General features: G+C 46.3%; 1 protein-coding gene across 7 annotated transcripts in view; it reads left to right on the top strand.

Moving 5' to 3' along the window:
- Nucleotides 1-21,298, top strand: part of Csmd2 (CUB and Sushi multiple domains 2) — a 582,265-nt gene that overhangs the window by 201,034 nt on the left and 359,933 nt on the right. The gene's annotated exons all lie outside the window — the stretch shown is intronic.

Genomic DNA, 21,298 nt, shown 5'->3' on the forward strand with positions numbered 1-21,298 from the left:
TGCCCTGGACTTGCAGCTGGAGGCCTCTTTGCCACTTTCCTTATCCCTATTGTTAGAGTCTTTGCATCTCATCAGAATGAGAGATCATTGCATATTTTTTAAGCTGGAGTAAAATTTTACTGAAATTTTCACATCTGATTTGAAGTATGTTCTTGCCGATGATTTCATGTGGACCTCAGTTGAGTGCTGGCATAAGACTGAAAGTGTTTTAGTCTCAAGACCTGGACAGGGTCTCAGCAAAACTAGTTGAGTTATGGTTCCATTTCTGGAAGGCACAGGTGAGCACCCACCAAAGGGACCAGAACCTAAGGCATGATTGCTTTTCCCATTCTGTGGCCTTGAGACTTTGATAGGCAAGGCATGGTGTCTTGATGTGTATGTGCATGGTAGGGACTAACTTCCGAGTTAGCTTTGGCAGAGAGCAGCTGTCCTGTGGTGTGTTCCAGGGACATTCTCAGAAGACTTTCCAACCTTCATTTCGGGCTCACAGGATGTGCCCGAGCTCAGGCGGGCTTAAGGAGGTATCCAGCTGCCTGTTGGGTGACAAGCCTTGCACGTGATAGTATGGCATTTAGAATGCTTGTTCATGTTCTTATGAGGAAACCCAGGGAGGATGTGACCAGATATGCTTCATATACACGTGCAGCAACTTTGAGGCCCTCATTGCTGTGTGCTGACAAGGAGACAGAGGCAGGGCTCGAGGCACAGGCTGGAGAGCAGGGAAAGGTGTCACTGAGGAAGGAGTCTGGGTAAAGCGCAAAGTGGGAGGCTGCAAGCGTCAGAAAGGATGGTGTCTAGGAAAGACGGTGTTAGTGGAGGAGGCAGGCAGGGAAAAAGGAAAGCAAGAGGAGAGACATATTGGTTGCATCCCCCCTGAATAAAATACCAGGATTGGTGGCAGTAGAAAAACCAGTTGAGTAGGACACAGTCCTTGGAGGAGTTCTTCATCTCTGGCATGAGAAAAGCAAACAAAACCATGGTGGGAGCCAACTGTGGCCACATAAAGTAGGAAGGAATTCCTCTAGAATGCAGACATGGACTTGGGGCTAATCTGGAGGACTTGTGTCCTGGTGCAGCGCTGTCCTGAACTTGTCCAGGTTATTTCCGACCTGGATGGAAGGTCGAGAGAAACACATATGAGCTGAGCACTTGGGCGCTCATGAAGACTGATGTTCTGTAAACTTGTCTTGGAGCAATTCTGGCAACTCTAGCTAGGAGCCTTTGCTGACTGGAATTCCCATGAAAGGCCCAACCAAATACCCTGGGACTCTATCTCTTTCTATAAAATGCCTATTTTTCTGACTGTAAATAAAACATATCTGTCCCTTGTAGACAATGTATGCATACAGTAGTAGAGGGAAGGAATAACAATTATTTGGTATATGTGCTGCCGAAGCAAGCACTTTACAATTATTTGGTATATTCCCCTTTAGTCTTTTTTGCTTGGCCTATGTATTATTCAGCTTTCCTGACACTGAGACATAATACTTGACACACACTACTTAAAGGAGGAGAGGTCTAATTTGGCTCATGGTTTCAGGAGATTCAGTCCATGGTTAGTAGACTCCAAGGCAGAAGCCTTATAGCAGAAGGGCACTGGGAAGCAAAGTTGTTCAGTACATGGAAGCCCAGAAAAAAAGCAGTGGAAGTAGAGCTGAGAGGAAGGAGCCAGGGGCCAGCTGTAGTATAGAAGACCACACCTTCATGACCTACCTGGACACTTAGGAGCATGCTTTATTAATGTGCTAGGTTTCTTAATCCAATGAAGTTGGAATATCAGGATTAACAGTCACAGCCTAGATCAAGCAAGCTATTTATATATCTACTTCTAATAGCTTATATTTAACATTTATATATTTGATATGTATTTGATATCTTAATATCATATAGTCATATATGTTTAACTAAGCATGATATGAAAAATTTTCCCGTATCATTACAGATGCCTCCAAAATAGAAGAGATGTGATAAAGTATCATGACTAAGCATTCACTACGAATAGGTGCCAGGCCAAGTTCTAAGTTCTTGACAGTTAAAATTTCATTTCATCTCCATAAAAACTCTATGAAGTAGGTGGCATAATTTCCCTCCTTTACAGATGAGGAAAATAAGGCCCAGAGATGTTATGCTACTTGCTTGAGGTACTACAGCTAGTAAGGACCAGAGCTGGGATTCCATACCAGGTTAGCTCTACTCCAAAACCTGTCTGCTCAGCCAGGGCCTCACACTGCGACACATCACACCCATGATGGTGTTTATGTCTGTGATGGTTTCTCCTAAGACTGTGGCATAGTTTGCTTACCAGGTCTCTTGTTAGATTGTTCCTAAGTGTTTGCTTCTATTAACAGACGCCAAGATGGGTATCCTTACCAATCCCCTCTCTTCCAGCCTCAAGGCCTGTTTGACTCACTTGTTTATCCATAGGCCAAATGGTCTCCTACAGCGTCTGCCCTCCAGGTGTGAGTCTCCACATTGTCCAGACTTTTGGACTGAAACAAATCTGAAAGAGTATTCCTTTTCCTATTAAGTCACTCAGTGGGGAAGGAATTAAGCAGAGGAAATCGTTAGGGGAGTCATTCAGAGCCCTTTGCTATAAGATTAAATTATAATTATTCACAAGGTTGGTGTCACCACTGCCAGGCAGGATGCATTTGTTGTTCTAATTTATACATGCATAGCAATCATGGGTAAACAAACGTGGAGGCCCAGGACGGATATGTAGAAGAATCAGCTCTCTCCCTTTCCCCTCTCCTTTATAGATCCCTGGATTCTTGTGAAAATCTGATACTGCTGGTTTATGATTGTATACTGCTTTTATTAGCAAGCATTAAGATTTCAGGCTGTTCTCTTGAGTTCTGTGCCAAGACATAGGAAGACGGCATATCCTGTTAGGAAAGATGAATCTGAACAACCAGGCATCCCTTTATGTGTCAAGAAGACAGGGACCCTTTGAGAGGAGAAAACTGCCACCTCCTTTCTCAAGGAGCAGGTCCCCCACTGATACAGAAGAGAAGGGGGTGCGCAGTGTCCCTGACTAAGTGTCCTCACTATTCTTCTTCCCCAAGTAGGAAAACCACAGGACAGATTTAATTAGGTTCTCAGTTGTTTGGATTTCATGAACTGATAAAAGAATGGTGGAAACATAGTGTTGATAATTTTTTATTCGGCCAAGTATGGCTATTAGAAGAAAAGCTGCCAACTTCTCAGTACATTATTTCATAAAACAAAGGGCAACTCACAGCCAAAATTATGGCAGGAAATAAACACTTAGTAACCTTGTGCTGGTATCATGAAAGATGGGGTGGGATGGGGCCACATAAACAGCAGTGTTCCAGTCACAGAGCCCAAGGATGAAGGAACTGACATCCATTGGTAGACTTGTCTGCCCTGTGGTGCTGGTCTACAAGGGGCTTTGGGAGTTCAATAGTGCACATTTTGGATAAGAAAAGGCTGTCATCATGGTTAGCATTGAGCCTGGCAGCTCTGGCATGTTCAGAAAATCTCTCACAGTTTAGACCTTCTCTTCCTAAGTGACTGAAGTTGTAATCTGGATAGTAGATTTGGCATTGCTTCCTGGGTACGCACACATATGCATGCACGTGCACGCACACACACACACACACACACAGCCAAATCACTTCTGACACATGCTTCTCCAAGTCAATGCCATAAATACATCACCAAGTCAGCCCCCACCCTTTCCACACATACTTTTATCTCCAGTTCACTGAACTGAATTTAGGGGCCAGATTTTCTCCCACCAACACTTTCGGGGTGGGGAGGAGTCTTCCTTTGTTGTGCTCTCACTCAGCCAGTTGGCTCTGCCCATCCTGGGACCTCGCTCCTTCCCAACAAACCAAAAGAAGATGCTCTCCCCATTGCTAAACCTCATGCTGAGCCTCGATGTTTACAGAGGGCTCAAATTGGTGAATTCAGAAGATCTTTTTAATTCCTGGGGATGCAGGTCTGTGGAGGGTATGAGTATCATGGTGAAATAAGTAGAAGTGCTTGCAGAGTTGATCTCTCCATTGTTGGAGGAAAATCAGTGGAGTAAAGGACTAAAGGCTACTAAGAAGCCACTAGTCCTGAACCTCTTGCTTTTTTCTCCCTGTTTGAATCTTTCCAGAATCCTCTTCTGGACTAAAACAGGACAGAAAGCCAGTCTCACCCCCCTCCCACTACGTATGGGAGAAGAGGTCAGTGCAGCTCCTCTGGGGTCAGGTGTGGAGCAGCTTGCATCCAAATGAGGAAGTGGCAGGCTTGGGAAACAGATGAACTTGAGCTCAAAACCCAGCCTTGCCTCTGAGTACTCTTATCCTGGGTTGGTCACTGACGTCGCTGAGCCTCAGTTTCCACATCTAAAAATGGGGCTCATCATACAGTCTGCCAAGAACATTGAGAAAGCTAGAGGTGTCAGCTGCTGCCTGGCTCATCATAGGTGTAACATTTCTGGGGTGAAGCCCAGAGTCCAAGACTCACTCTTTGAGGGGATAAAGGTAAGATGGGTGCCTCCAGCAACACAGGGCTCTGGAGATTCCATTCTACATGATGCTATGGAGCACATCCTTCAAGCATTGCAGGCCAGTGCCATCTCACTGGCAGAAAGGCACAGCCTTGCAGTCCTGACTAACCCATCCCCCAGAGGAATTGCTTGGAAATGCCGAGGAGCTTCGCTGGTAGGGAGTCCCTGAGTCAGCTTGCAGGATACCCTTGTTGAAATTGTCTTCTTAGAGCTGCACATTGTAGCATCACTTTTCTCCTGGCTCAGCCCTGACTGGCCAGTGAGCTGCTTTGTTAAAGGAGTAGAAGGGGAGTCCAGTAATTCAGCTACCATTGACTGCTCTGTGCAGGTCCAGGGACATTTCCACAGTGAACTTGGCACAGCTTCTGCCCTAAGGAAACCGCAGAGGGAGCGGGACAGAGAGTGTGGAGAAGGCATTCGAGGGGGCATCTTTTTGAGACAGAGAAGAGATGACATCTCTGCTTGGGGCCCTTGCTGTCTCTGGCTGTGTATCTTGAGGGTCCCATTGGGCCTTCTTCCCTCTCCTGCATGGTTTCTTCCTACAGCAAGGGAGACAGGTAAAGCCACAGCCTGAACTGAACTCAGAACTGAAGCCACACTGGTTCTGGCGACCAGTGGCTATGCCACTTGCAGAAGTCTGTTGGCAGGGTGTGTGTGGTGGGCCATCCCAAAGCTCTTTCCCGTGTGTAGGCCCTGTTCCTGGGTTGTGACTCTGTGGTTCAGCCTCTGCAGGGGATTCCAAGCCTCTCTGCCTTGCCCCATTTATTGTACTTTGTCCTTCCTTCCTTCCTTCCTTCTTTCCTTCCTTCCATCCATCCTTCCTCCCTTCCTTTCTTCCATCACTCCTTCCTTCCTTCTTTCTTTCTTTATTTGCAGTATTGGCAATTGAACCCAGAGCCTTTGCACTAAGCTACATCTTTGGTCCTTTCTATTTTTTTTTTTCTGTATCTTGAGGTAGGATCTCTCTAAGTTGTTGCTAAATTGCCCAGGCTGCGCTTAAACTTTGGATCCTCCTGCCTCGGCCTGTCAGAGTGCTGGGATTAGATGTGTGTGCCACCACACCCACTATATTCCTTCTTGTTTCATTCAGATCATTTGGGATTCATCTACTGGTTCTCTATGTCGCCATCCTCACCCACCAGGCCTAGTCGCTTCAGACCTGTATGTGACAAACTTGCCTCCTGCAAACATTGAAAGCAGAAGAAGAGCAGTGAGCTTACTTCAGGGCTCCAGGGGTGGACATTCTCCCAGGGCAAGAGGCCAGGGCTCCTAGGAAGAGGCTGCATCTGATTAGGCCTCAGAGTGGGGACCATTTGATGTGGGAGATGAGGCAAAGGGAGAGCATTCTCCTAGAGATACTGCCTGGTCCTCCTGGCCAGACTGCAGAACTCCCTGATCCTGGGGCACTAGTCCAAGAGCACAGGCTCCCAAGCATTCCCTAGGGAGGCTGCTCCTCACTGCACACACACATCCTGGGAGCCTCAGCAGCCTCCCTCCTCTGAAAAAAAGGAGAAAGTCCACTCTATCTGTCTGCATTCCCTAGCTTTGGAAACGATTCCCCTGGAAACCAGGTCCATCTCTCCAAATCCACCAGCCAACCCTTGGGGTTCACCACTGATCGGATCCCCTCATCTCCCCCCTCCTTTTCCCTCCTTAGAGCCTTGGGGGATTTCCTTCACTTTGTTCCCCTGGTTTTGTTTGATTTTGGTTTTGTAGGTGGAGATACAAAAGCTCCCATCTACTTTACATATGTCTTAGTTTGAAAATTTCACAGGCAACAGTATCTTTTTGAATGGCCTTGTTTTAATTATCAGGCATTTTACACACGGAATTTAAACCAACTAGAACCATTTGGTCTGAGTGCCTTTTAACTAGATATTTCACTCAGGAATCCTTACATGCAGATAGAATGAGACTAGCACGCCAGTGAGCTCAGGGGATAATGACTATTCACTTACTTGTTCATTCACACATACTTTATCACATGATTGGTTTAGATTACTTGTGGGGTTTTTTTGTAACTTTCCTTCTATTTGTTTTCCATAATCGTTTGTTGAGGCCCGTTTACGAACCAGGCTTTCCTAGGTGGCAGGAAAACAAAGACCCAGTCTGGGTGCCTAAAGAGTTACTTATTCATTCCACCAATGTTTGGGTAATAGCCATGCACTGTGCTAGACCCCAGAGCTCACAGTGAGAGCCAACAGGCAGAATATTATTAAATGTTTTACAATATCATATGTTAGGTACATTTCTAAGATGTATAAAGAGGTTCCCCAGGGGCCGAAAAGAGAAATGTAATAGCCAGGATTCTTTCAGTTCAATGAACAGAAACCTACCTTCAGATGACTCGTGCTACAAAGGGAATGTGTTGGCTTCTGTAACTAAAAAGTCCAGGGAAAGGCTTCAGGCACTGCTGGATCAAGGTATGCAAATAATGTTGTTCCAGCTCCCAAGGCTTTGCTGTGCTGTGAGTTAGTTTTATTCTCAGGCATGGTTTCTCCATGAGCCGACAAAGGTGACCTACATCATGTCCCTACCCAACTTAGCAATCCTAGTGGAAAGGGTACATCTTTCCTGATGGATCCTGCAAAAGCCCTCAGCTAAACCTGGATTGGACCAGGCTCAGTCAGGTGCTAACCTCTTAACATCCTGAAGCCAGAGGGCATTCTCATTGGCCAGACTCAGGTCACATGACTACCTGTCCCATCTTGTGCTGGGAGTGGAGTAGGAGTGGTCCAAGAAAAGAAAACTCATATAAATGAATCCCCCATGGGATGACTTTTGAGTTGAACTGAAAACTGAATATGATTTTTACCACTAGTGTGGTGGAAAGAGCCCTAGTTCCCTTCAGGCATTGCAAGTTTAGGTATGGAAGGCAGGATAGGAGGCCTGAAATAGTACTGGGGGTCAGTGGGCTAGGGAGGGCCTTGCCCCATGTTCATGACCAGAGAAGTTTCTATAGGTTGTGGGATGCTACTGAGGGGTTTTAAATAAGGACCTAAGATAACCACTCCACATTTTAATAAGGACAAACATGAAGACCCAGAAATCAGCTATGTTAGTCAGCTCTTCATCACTGTGACCAAAATATCTGAGAAAAACAACTTAAAGGAGGAAAAGTTTATTTTAACCCACAGCTTCAGAACTCTTGGTCCTTCACAGATAGTTCCATTGCTATGGCCCTGAGATGCACCATATTATCATGGCGGAAGGGCCTGGGGAAGCACAGCCACTCACCTCATGGAAGCCAGGAAGCAGAGAGAACAAGAGCATGAGAAAAGTTATACCCTTCAAAGGCATGGCCCCAGTGATCTCTTTCCTCTAACCAGGCCCTACCTCTTAATAACCCATTTAGCTGTGAACTCAGCAATGAATTAGCCCACTGATGAGGTCATCGTCCTGACCACCATCCAGTACAGTTGACAATCAAAATTAATCATCACACCAGCTGAAAAATGTTCTTATGATCCTCTAGCCATGAGCTATCGTAGATGTGAAAGGATGAAGAAGAGGGGTGACATCAGAACACAGCTGAGGTGCAGGATCAGCTGGGTCTAGGAGTTCACAGGAGGGAGAGATGAAGGCAGGGGAGGAGTGTGGGATAATGCCCACATTTCTGGCTGGATGATTGTGGAGGGCCATTTACTGGACAGAGGAACACAGGTGAAGGAGTGGGCTGGGGCCAACTGCAGGAGGGGGAAGGGGTGCAGCACAAAATGGGTTGATTGGAGAGTCAGTGTCACAGCACGGAAGGAAATGGGGCTGGACACAGGCAGGGACACAGATGCCCTTAGTAAATGCTACACAGCCTTGGGATAACTGATAAGCGTGGTTGATGAACTCCATTGCCACATCTGCCAAGTTTGGAGTTCCACATGAGCTGGAGGAGCCGTCCTCATGATGAATGCCAGTTCATCTTCATCAGCAGTGTCTCCTTCCTCATCTTGTCACTTGACCGACTCTTGTCTTTAGTACCAGCATCTCTTCATCATAGTTCATTCATCCAGACAAACTACATGGGCTCTTCTCTTATCTGGCATTTAGTTTGGCACTGGGAACACAGTGGTCTTTGTGGAACTTATGGTCTATTTGGGGCAGAGACTGACTTTAACAAAATAATCACAAAATAAACATAAAATACATCTATGATGTGCCATAAAGGAAACGAACAGGCCTGGGAATAGTAACAATAGAGAACTTATTATAAAATAAAAAGGCAGAGGGAGAACTCACTGCAGCGACAGGATTGAAGCTGAGATCTGCCTGTTGAGAAGCAGCCCTGTGGGAGGACCTCAGGGAAGAGCATGCCAGGCAGTGAAGTATGAAGGGCCATCGTCACCAGGCCCTATCTGCCTATGAGCTTCATACATGGAAATGGCATCAGCCTAGTATCTGTTCTCTAGGGTTTCACCCTCTGTGAATGTCAGGAGCAAGGCCGGGTCAAGGTCTCAAGCTGGCAAGATATTAAAAAACTGGCTGCCATCTCACCTGACTGAGGATGTTGAGCCTTTCTCGGTGGGGCTGGTAACAAGTGGGCCCCTTCCGGCTGAGATTCAGAATCCGCTGCCTACCTAGGCTGTGTGATGCCTTCTTCCTTTCTTTTCCTGCCACATCACGATGCTTTAAGCCACACCAAGAAATTGTTCTCTCTGATGGAGCCCATGAAATTGCATCTGTTGTATCCATCAGGAGCCAGGCCATAAATAACCAGCCCGTTAAAACCTCATCTCCTGTATCTCTCAGAGTTGGAAATAGCATTACAAGCCTGGCGACCAAACAGCAGGAAAGGATTAGTGCCCTAGCATGCTACCGGCACGAACTCACCTGCAGGGGCGAGGGCTGGGGCTCCTGCACTCTCCATGGAGTAGCAACATGATTTCCTTGCTTCTGTAGGAGAGAACTTGCTCTCAGAAAGAGAACAAAAGCCAGAGGTAGGAGGAGCAGGAAGGGAACTGGTGCTGCCTTCCGTGGGTACAGAGGCGATACTGCTAAAGCTTGGGGCTTGGCAGTCTGTGTGGGAAGCAGAGGTTGGGCAGCTGGCCTGCCCCCTGTGGGTCTAACTGCATGCAACAGGTTTGTACTAAGTATGTCGTCTGTGAGGAGGACTGTGCCAGGACTGTGAAGGGCAGCAGGCAACAAGATGTTGTCCTCGACCTCTCCGGAGGAGCTGCCAGCTGCCCGATGGCACAGCTAAGACAGATGGAAGGAGTTGTTCTGGGCCCTTCCAGGGGCCCCTTGTTCTGGCAAGCTGTGCCTTCCGGAATGTTGTTGATTCACTCAGAGTGCTCAAGGTCTCTGCTTTCTCATTTGGCCATGAATGTTAGCCACTCACTCTTGGCTCAGCCTACCTAGGACGTGAGGGGTTATGCCTCGCTGAGGCTCCTGCACACTCGTCCCAGATTCCAAGGACTGACCTAAGTCTTTGGTTCTCTCCTTGAGCCCAGACTTCTTTTAATCCCAGCTTCTCCTCATCCAGTGTGTGTGTGGTGGGGGAGGCATGACAACCCTAGAATCATCAGGCGAGCAGGATTCACAGAGAAAACTTGAACTTATCTGATAAAACAGTAAAACCATTACTATGGAACTGAACGGTTTGAGTCTTTGGGAAAGGGAGAAGGCAGGGATTTCTGAACAAAATGAGGAGTCTTCAGGAGGCTGCAGGTGGGCCTCTCGTGTCTTTGGGCATTTCTCTTCCACGCTTTCCCAAGAGTGGTCTACACCAGCGTGGTCCACATGGGTGCTCCACTTCTCTTCCCATCCATTCCCCACCTACTTCTCCCTTCCTCTTTTGCCTTCATTCTCTCCCTGAAGCCATTTATTTTAACATCTGCAGCAGCAAACACCCCTACTCTACCCCACTCCCACGTGACACTTACAGTTGCCAACACCAAAAAGCATTTTAAAATCTTACTCCTCACTTCTATTTCAGTATTGGCTATTTTCTTCTGTCAGAGAGCTCTTGTCTCTACACACTCTTCTTTCTGATTCTTCTTAGACCCCCCTGATCATTCCTCCTTCTTTTTTTCTCCTTTGATGTTCCCAGAGCTCTGTTGTTCCCTTACTGCTCTGCTCACTCCACACATTCTCCCTGGACATACTTACCTTCAGATACCACCTGTTTATTTTGACTCCCAAATCTGGCTCCCCAGCCCAGCCTGCCCACCATGCATCAAACTACAGAGCCAACTACCTGGTGGGCATGTCCACCTTGAGGGACTAGCAGTATCTCCAACTCAACACATTCCGATTTGTTCATAATTGACCCCTAAAATGGCTAAAGTTTGTTTCCTTCCTTAGTTTATGACCCCACCCTCTACCTGGTTATCCAAAAATCTGGGAATCATCTGGGTTTAATCCGTGTCTCATCAGCCACATCTAATTAATTGTTAAATTCAACCAATGTACCACCTACAACGTGTCTTTCCATCCTCGCTGCCACTCCCTGAATTCAGCCCTTCATCTTTCTTTGTGAGTTCTAATAGCTTCCTTACTGATCTCCCAGCATCTTGGCACTCTCCGATTCATCTTCCCCACTGCTACCAGAATGGCTTAATTAAAATGCTGCTCTGACATGCTAAGCCCCAGGCAAAAGCTTTCAATCATCTTTTGTTGTCTAACAAAATAAAATCCACACCCTTGATAGGGCACGTAAAATCCTTCTGATCCAACCTTTGTCTACCACCCCAGCCTCAACTACTTTCTCTGAATTTTACTAACCCTACAATTTAGTGGTGTAACACCATAAAGGAATATTTCTTGCTCATGTCTGGTCCAATAGGAGTGGCTCTGATCTACAGAGTGATGCAGGTGGGTATCCAGGCTCCAGGGGCTTCCACCATCAGGTAGCTGCACCATCTGGAATATGTTGCCACCTCCAGTGCTGTGGCAGGAAAAGTGAGTGGAGAATCCAGTGTGGCTTTTTTTACACTAGCCCAAGTCTCATACACATCACTTAAAACTCATATTTCATTGGTCAGAAATTGTCACGTGGTCCAGATTAGCTCCCGGAGAGCCAGGAAATGTGGGTGAACAGATGAAATTCTTAATGAGCCAGCCTCTCTGCTGCACCTGGTATTTCAGCAGACAAGATGCCCTGGTTCCCATCGAAGGCTCACCTCTCTCCTGTGCTCCAGATTTCATTATCTCCCAGTTTTCCCAATTGAATCCATCTTCTCTTTCTTGCATTCCTTATATTTACCCTATCTTTTGAGTACTCTCAATAGCAGAGGGGTGAGTTCTAATATCTACCATCTAAAATCAAAACCAAAATAACAACCACCAAAACCTCCATTACTCCATCCCATTTAGCCACCTCTGATTGATCAGTTATTTGTCTAGTGCCAAGACAATCCTCTTAGGTTCTTCCCACTAAACCTGACCGTACCAAGATTGCCAGTGACTTCCAGGTAGCCAAATCCAGTGTCGCCTCTCCATCCTCATGTGATTGTCCTCTTGGCACTATGTCATCTATCATTGAACTATTTCTTTCTTTTGGCTGCCATAAAACCATCTGGCTACCTTCCATGCAGCCTCCTCTGCTATCTCCTCCACTTCTCATCCTGTGTCCACCTTTTAAACTGCCCAGGTGGTCCTGAGCTCCTCCTCCTCTCCATTTACCTCTCTTTCTCAGGTCCCCTCACCAATAACAGGTGGTTATTATTCAATATATTATTCAATATCATCTTTATACCCCAAACGCTCAATTTAAATTTTCAGACCTGATATTCTTGGCTCCATGAATATTAACAAGAATCCCAAAGCAGTTTTTTTTTTAATGTGGTAAAAAACAAACAAACAAATTTAAAAAATATATATTTACCACTTGATTTTAAGTGCGAAGTAATTTAGTGGCATTAAATACATTAGATACTTAATGGTTGATAATACCACCATCCATCTGTAGGACTTCTTCACCTTGCCAAACTGAAACTCCATATCCATTAAATAATAACTCACCACCCCCTGGTGACCATCATTTCACTTTCTGTCTCTGTGAGCGTGTCTACTCTAGAAACTTCATATGAGTGGGATCATACAGAATCTGTCCTATTGTGTGTGCCTTATTTCTCTTTGCTGTAAGGTTTTTCTAGGATTACCCTCATTGTAGTGTGTGTTGGAATTCCATTTCTTTTAAGGCTAGTTAATGTTCTGTATTTTTATATGACACTTTGTTTATCCATTTGTATATTGATGGCCATTTGGGTTATTTTAATTAAATTCAAACTTCTCCCCTCCCCACCTGTAATCTGGCTCTCTCCCCCTATTTCCCATCCACCTACCCCAAGAGGAAACTACTTCTGCCCATTCTATGGCATCAGCATCTTTGGGCTCCTCAGTATTCTCTCCCTGACTCCTTTTTCTAATTCATTTTTCATGTAACAATGAGAGTGACTTATGTTTGTCAACCAAATCATGCCTCTCCCATTTAAGCTTCCCATCACATTCAGAATAAAATCTCAGGATAAGAGTCCATGTTGTCTAGCCTCTGCCTTCCCTCCTGTCCCTCACTGCTGCCCATCACCATGCCCCTACTGTACTTGCCTTCATCCTGTCTCTTGATGGGCTAAGCAGGTTCCCTTCTTGGGCCTCTGCACTGGCTTAAAACTCCCCTTCAATGTCTTCAAATTCTCTTTGTTCAAAGTAAAAAAAAAAGAAAAAGACCTGCCTTTTTTGAAATGTTGAATTCAATTTAAATTTCTTCTCCCCAGAAAGGCCTTCCCTGTCCATGGAATCTAAAGTAGCCCTTCGCTCCCTGTCACAGCATCTTGTTTTATTTTAGGTATTTGTCAACACCTAATATTTTCTTGCTTACTTGGGAATTCACCATTTTGTCCCGCATCATTGCCTGCAGAACTATAAAAAGCCCCAAGTGCAAGGCTTGGCACTTAGTAGGTACCAAGGGTTGTTCTGTTCAGAGGACAGATCTGCTCCTCCTTGGTACCAGTGTCCTGTGGCTAATTGCAAAGGTTAACATGGAGCCTCTCCACCAAGTATTTTAAGTAATAACCTTCCTGGGGGACATTTGCAAATTAGCACTGACTCTTGCTGATTACTCCTCCTAAACTCGGTTTGATTAATAATTAATCAGCAAACTGCGTGGCCAGAGAAGGCTGATCAGTGCTAGAAAAGATTTTAAATTATGCAAGTCACTTGGCCAGTCTTAAAAAAAAAGAGAAAAAGCTCAGCATTCGACAGAGCTAGAGAAGTTTGATTGCAACGTGAGTGAGAGGTTTCTCAGTTGTTTGTTTTTCCTTTTTGTCTTTTTGTCCCTCTTTTGACTAAGAAATCAATTAGGCTCCAACTTGCAACCTCAGAGAGACTATGTAGCACAAAAATAAAAATGTGTTAAATATCACTTGCTTTTTATTCCTTGTCTTCAAAAGAGTTTTGGTCTGGGAGGCAAAGGTTAAAATTAGCCGGTTTGCTAAGCAAATACCTGTCTGGCACCTGATGTCAATTTCTGCAGTCAGTAGGCTTCAGATCTTCTCCCCACTTCCTGTGCGCACACTGGGCCTGACAATAAGCAGGAGAGAGATTTGATGGGCATGGCTTGTTCCGCCCACCCTTGGGTTGGGGTGGAATTAACTTGGCAGCAACTTCTCCCACCAGGGGTCCTTATAGTGCTCTTTGCCTCCTGCCTGCAAACCCCAGGGAGAGAAAAGGCAATCAGAGGGTGATGAACAGACTTCCCACTGTCAGGAGTGAACTTGGTGACTGCTGAGGACCCCTTTTAACTCTCAGTCTGCAGCCTTCAGCTCTCTAGATTCCTCTTCTGGCCTCTAGAAATATGTTTAAGGAGAGACTCAGAGAAAGCAGAGAGGCCTGCTGACCCTGATCTCTGCGCCAGAAAGAAGGTGCAGGGAGAGAGGATCCAGTGTGGTCTGTGCACCCCCAATTGCTGTTACAACCATCGGGATGGCAAGGTGACACCCGGACCAAGGATATCAGAATGCCCAGGAGTGGCAGCAACATCAGTGTTTAAAGCTTCCTGTGGGATCCCAGTGTGCACTACAGTGGAGATCAGTGAACTGATGGAGCCTGGGAGGACTTCGGGAAAGAGATCACGAGGGGCATGAAGGAGTGAGCAGGAAATGGGACATCTGTCAGTTTTGTGACAGCAGGATGTGGGGAGATGAGGTGGCCAGACATGTCAGGTTCCGGGGACCCCAAAGTTTCTGTTTCATCTCAGTCATAACCTCACTTTAAAGATACCCTCTAGAACCCACCCTGCATTCCTCAAATTGTGATGCTCAAACCAACTCCCTACTCTGAAGATTCCCCTAAAAGAGGTTTCAGAATTCAGATTCCTGAGCTCTCTCCCAGTCCATTCAATCCTTAGCTTCTTAGAATAGGACTTCAATTCAGTACTTTTAGCCATTCTTCTAATTGTTCTCAAGCAGAACCACTCTGGGCTCAAACAGAACTCTTTCCAGAACGGCGACATACATAAGCAGTGGAATTTGACCCACAATAAAATGGCCCATCTTCTTGTGGAAGGATTATCAGATTTCTTGGCAGGGAAGCTGCCTGGTTTATATCTGACTTTCCTGTTTGGTCATGGTTTATGCACGGGTTTGAGTGAACACATCTATTATAAAAAAAAGCAATGCACTGACTCTTTGTGGATTTGATTAATTTATTTCACAATTCATTTTATCTGCCTCTTCTGTGCCAGTTTCTGTGATAAATCCACTAATAAAGACTGGACTTTCTAGTCTTTTATTTAAAAAGTCTGAGCCCTTTAAGGGACCACTGAAGTCTAGCTTCAGCTCTTGTCTACTTGTACTTGGGCCAGCCAGGGTGAAAGATGGCTCCAACTCCAGACCTTCAGAGGTGGGGCATCTGCCTTCCCATCCCCTACCCCAGGCTCCTACTGCACTGGCAAAAGCCACTTGGCCTTTCATACCTCCTCCCCTCAACGTGTTCAACTCCTTAAGCACTCAGGCTTGGCCTGTCATCTCTGAGTCCTTGATTCTGATCGAAAGTTCTGGCTCACACAGGTACAAAGATTGGCTGACTGTTTAATAAACATAACCTGTGAGATCAAAGTCTCCGCACAACCCTCATGGCCCTGTCTCACCACTACTGAAAGAAAAGAACATGTATCTGGGCTTGCCTTGCTGGTTTCAGAGCCCTTTGGCAACAGGACCACTGTCAAGATAAATGAACACTATTATTAACTGTGGTCCTTGAACATCAGATTTTCAATTTATTCATCCTATATCTTTGAGGGCATCTACCCATTTGCCAAACCCCTCAACCTTAGCAACCATTGTTTTATTCTCTATCATTATATTATATATATATGATGTGGGTTTTTTGAGATTCTGAATATAAGTGAGACCATGCAATGTATTTCTGTGTCTGGCTTATATCGCAGGGAGTAAAGAGGACTGCATAACCATAGGCAGATAATGGATAGCCTAATTTGTTCTGCTATAGAAACCACTTTGATATACATATAATATATATATATATATATATATATATGCATGTGTGTGCATACTTAATCATAAAACATAATATTGTGTATTATAAATATACATATTAAATTTACCTTTAGAAATTATCTTTTAGAGAAAGGTAAATATCAGATATCTATGGATTGCTTCTGTGACTGAATGGAGACTATCATCACGTAAATTGAGTGCTATCACATACCTTGTTGCATTGAATCTTCACCATCGTCTTTGAATTAGGCATCAGTATACCCATCTTGTGGATGAAGAAACTGCTCAAAGACTTGGCTTCTTTCTCACTAGCACCCTCCCCTGAAGCTGGGTCTTCCCATCCTATTCCTTGTGCAGATCCTAGACGAGTCATCTCTTGGCCTCCGAGCAGACTCTGATACAGTCTCATAGGCCTCTTCCAGCCTCTGAAGACCTGCCTTCCTCCTGCCTTAGCTTACCTGCCAGGAGTGTAACCCAGCTTCAAGAGCTCTTATAGGTCAAGCACATGCTAAGATTTCACATGCATTATTTCATTAATCCTCGTGAAACTTTGGAAAAAGAATGTACCATCGTTCCTCTTCTTCAAATGGAAAATCCAAGACTCCAAGAAATGAAGACAGTTGGTAAGGGTCACACAGCTAGTGTCTGCATCAGGAGTTGGATCCACCCCCACTCCTTATCCTCTGTACTCTAAAGCCTGATCTACCCCTCTTCTGTTTCTCTGAGCTCTGATTCATTCTCTGTCCCAACACCAAAGAAAACAGCATGGAGCACAGCTTTCAGTCAGGTCCAGCTCCAGTACCAACTCTGCTGCCAACTCTTCTTGTAGCCTCAGCTAACTTACTCTCTCAGGGCCTTACAAAAAGTTACAAGCAATAATTTGGCATAGCTGACTTTGGACAGGTCCAGCTTTTCAACCTTTTTTTTTAATTGTCTTTCCTTTGACCTTGTATGGCTACAGCACCTGGGAAGGCCCCCGCCTCCCAAACTCCCCAGTCTCTCAGCATGTGCTCTGTGCAGAAAGCTGCCCACGGTGCCACTCACAGGTTCAGGGGCCTTCGGGTCTTGGTGTCTGCAGCTGGTGAGTCTGGGAGGCAACTTCTGGTTGACCCAGGTGGACTCCATAGCAGGAGCTTGTCATGTCCCTAGGCAGCTTTGAGATCTCAGGGCCCCTTGGCAGTATTAGGAAGGGTATAGGAGAAAATCGGAGGTGAATGGTTTTGGCTCTTCCTTCTGTGCAAGGCACTCAGAATTCTCAACTTCCGGTGCCCTAGTTTCATAAAGCAGGTCGTGAGTCCTCCCCACCCTGCAGGACTTGAGGCTTGGTCTCTGAGACCACCTTATTTTTCACATTTGAACACAGCACCACAGATTTCCCTCCAGCAGAATCTACTCTTCAGGTAACATTTGTGGAACCTGGAATCAGGAGGATTTGGGGAATAAAAGACAAATGCTATTTGTTGAGTGCTCACTACCTGCCAGGCACTCATCTGACGGCTTTCTTTGCATCTTCAAGCAACTGTAAAAAACTAAGGTTCACCAGAGTCTCGTGCTCTAGGTCACAGAGCTTTGCAGCTGCAGACTTAACCCCTCTGTTGTTGGACCCCTCTCCTCTGGTCTAAACTAAGGGGCTGACCTCTTTCTTTTCCTGCTGCTCTGAACCTGGGAGGTTGGGAGGAGACTGGGTCCCCTGGACAGGTGCTCTAGGGCCTGAGCCCTTAGCCTCAGCTCCTCTGTCCTCATGCTGCCTCTGCCTTGGGTGGTGGCTGGTTGAAGCTTCAGGCTGGCTTCCCTGGCAGCCAGACTCATTGAGGCCTTGTCTGCCACATGCTGCTAGCTCCTTGAAAGCCCCACAGGCCAGCCTGGGCCAGACTGCCATCAGTGTTCTCCTCTTGGAGAGCCCTGTCACCGCAGACAAATGGCCCATGTAATTTAGCTGCGTCCTGCTCATTGCTGGTCTGTGGCCTGAGTTGTCCAGATAACCTGTTTCATTTAGTGTTGTCTTTATGGTGCCACAAGGGTCCCCAGACAATGACAGCTCAGCCTTTACCCTGACCAGGAAGAGTCACGGGCAGGCCTGCTTCCTGGCATCTGTTCATAGCCTCATCAGCTTTCACAATTATTGGAATCTGTCAAGCCCCATCAAGCGACACTTTTCACATGAGGGCAAGTGTCCCTCAGGCCTCACTCTGAGCCGGGGACATCCTGGATGCTGACATGGGATCCACCCTTCCACATGCGGCTCCTTCACAGTTGCCAGTCTTCTCTCACTCTGGGCTGTGTAACGCCCTCCTGAGCTCCGCCAAGAGCCCCAGCCCTGTGGCTCATCATTATCCCCACCCAGGCCCTTCCCCAGCTCCACCTCCCCCTGGCACCCTAGCAAGTAATTACCTTCATAAGGAAGTTGACAAGTCTCCTGCGACTCTTAGCCTGGCTGAAAAAGATTCATTATTCTGTATCTGGAAATAACCAGCAACATCAGCAAGGGGCTGAGATAACACCAGGGTAAAACTTCTCTATTCGGGGGAATTAATTAGGATTCCTTATTAAAGATCCAATTAGGCAAAAGGGCATTTTTATCTGTGATAGTCAGCTGCTCTTATTTTTCTAAAGCTATAACTCCCAAGTTTTAAGAAAAGGAGAAAAGCAGGAGGTTGTGTGTTTCTCCTGAACAATCCACTCCTTCATTGTCAGTTATGTCTTCATCAGGATGTGAAAATAGATTTCCTCATTCAATTTGCAGTGCTTTATCTCTCCTGAGTCTGGTAATGACTCCACTGTATCCTTTCAGCAAGAGCTGCAGTCCAGATGGAATATTTGGGGAGTGGGATGTTTGATTAGGACGGCTGCATGACAAACATCAATTTTTAGCAACCTGATTATGAGGGCTGGCAGGAAATGCCAGCTCTGCTTCGTACTGTCTGTGTGACCTTGAGCAAGTTGCTTCACATCTCTGAGCCTCAATTTCCTCTTCTCTGAATTGATCTCCTGAGGTCAGTTTAAGGATTAAGGGTAAATGGATGAACTATGCAAAGTAGCTATGAGCTGGAGATGCAGCTCAGTGGTGGAGCGCTTGTCTTGAAAGTGTAAGGCTCAGGGTTTGACCCCAGCACAGGAAGGAAGGAAGGGAGGGAGGGGAAATGAAAGGGGAGGGGAGGGAGAGAAAAAGGGAGGAAGGAAGAAAGGAAGAAAAAGAAAGAAAGAGAAGGAAGGAAGAAAGGGAGGGAAGAAGGAAGGAAGGAAGGAAGGAAGTGAGCAGACCTAAGAGCTCAGGCTGTTGAGCAAGGCCACCTTGCACTACACTTACAAGCCATATGGACAAGTTCACTTCAGAACTCTGTTTTCCTCATCTGCAAGATGAGTGGGAAACCCTCCTCCAGAGTCTCTGGAAGGATTGATTAAGATAGCGCATGAAAACACCTGCCTGTAGAGGGCACTTAGTATGCATTTGTCAAACCTGAATGTGTGTGTGTGTGTGTGTGTGTGTGTGTGTGTGTGTGTGTGTGTGTGTTGTTGGGGATGGAACCCAGGGCCTCACACATACTAGGTAAACTCTCTACAGCTGAGCTACACCCCAGACTTTCAGTTTGTATTTCCCTCAAAGTTGTTCCATGGGCGTTCTTGGACAGAGCTATTCCTAGTCTCCAACCAGAGAAAATGGACTCATTTTGTCCCAGGTGGGGTCAGGACAGTTCTCAAGTACAACAGAAGATAAGGCTTTGGACTCTCCCACCCAGCTGTGTCCCCCCAAAGAGAAGCGCTGGATGGGGGAAGGGTCGCCCCTTGACCTCTTGGTCCCACAGCATTCTCACCCTGGGCCTCACTGCCCCAAGTTCTGCTGCTTACACAATGTGGTCATACACAGTGTGTTTCCACCCATTTCACTGTCATTGCCAAAGTGGCTATAGCTCATTTATCCCAGGGAGAAGAAGACCTAGAAAAATAATAGAAGATGAGGCTTCTGGAATGTTCTATAGAAAGTGTTTTGTGCTTCATTCCACAGAGAGGGAGACTGAGTCCCAGCATGACTGACCCAGTGAAGGGCAGGGCTGGGGTGGAATCTACCCAGCCTCCCCAAGTTGGTTCAAGAACTATTTCCACCACACGAGATGCTTCCAGACCACATAGCCCTGAGCCAGTATTTGCCAGACCGCCTAGGAGAGTGTCAGGGCAGCACCTAAAAAATCTGTTTCCACATAAATACTGCTTTACCCATGTTTCTCTCTTGTCTTCTTCTCCTTGCATCCCACTGCTTATGCCTCAGTGCCTCAGTTTACCTCATAGAAGAGCCATTTAGCTTCTGGCTTCTTTTCTCAATATTGTTTTGACCTCAGCACTCTTTCATATAGGCCCTGCACCCTTTACCCCTGTGTTCCTAGTCATGTGACAACTCCCCTTCTATATTCTCTCTCTGCCTTGCCCTGTGCTGTGAGTAAAACAACACCCATGTTCTTCCTGTCTCAGGGCCTTTGCACTTGCTGCCCCCTCCATTCCCTCAGCCTATCCACAGAACTAACTCACTGCCCCCTCTAAAGTCACATTCTCAGCAAGGCCCCCTGAGCACTTATTAAGATAAGAAGTACCTCTTCCCACTCTTGAAAGTGTATCTTCTCAGCCAGACCCCATAGCTAAGAATGCTGAGCACCAGTTCCAGCTCCAGCAGCTCTGTTGCTTGGCAACATCATCCTCATTCACCAGATGAGGAAGCTGAAGCACAGGGAGGCTACATGTGACTGGCTGAAGTCACTCAGGGAGTTAGCACCCGAGGAATGGCAGTGGTGAGGTCATCCTGAAGCAACTATAAAGGAGGTATGCATTTCTGCCTGGTTTGCTGTGGGGCTCCGGGTGACCAGGTGATGTCCCCGAGCTTCACTGAGGCACCCAGGATGTGGCTGTGCATAGCACAGGGAGCCACTCCATGGGAACAGATTGCTCTGCTACAAAACCACGCTGCTGGAAGAGAGCACAGCCTGGGCTGAGACCCAAGCCATCCTCTCCCCGGCCCCCACCCTCCCTCGCCCCCTCACCAATTCCCCCATCAAATAATTCCTGATAATGAAGTTATGATGATTCACTGGTTTTCTGATGAGTGTGAATTCATCATCAGAATCTACATATTTCAATCCCTTGATATGTGCTCTCAGATTCCTAACCTGATTAATATGCCTTATCCTGTGACTTCACAAGGGAGAGCCCAGCATGGTTTTAGGGACCCTTGAGGCTTCTAGCCTCTGGGGTTCTGGGAAGTGTGGGAAGATGTTTTGTTGGTGATTTGTTGAGGAAAGTAATAGGAGCTCCCCAGGGATGGGGTCAAGGTGCCCACAGG

The sequence above is a fragment of the Heterocephalus glaber genome, unplaced genomic scaffold, assembly GCF_053883595.1.
Source record: "Heterocephalus glaber isolate CG9 unplaced genomic scaffold, H.glaber_assembly_v1.0 deba00001452, whole genome shotgun sequence".
Classification (NCBI taxonomy): Eukaryota; Metazoa; Chordata; class Mammalia; order Rodentia; family Bathyergidae; genus Heterocephalus; species Heterocephalus glaber.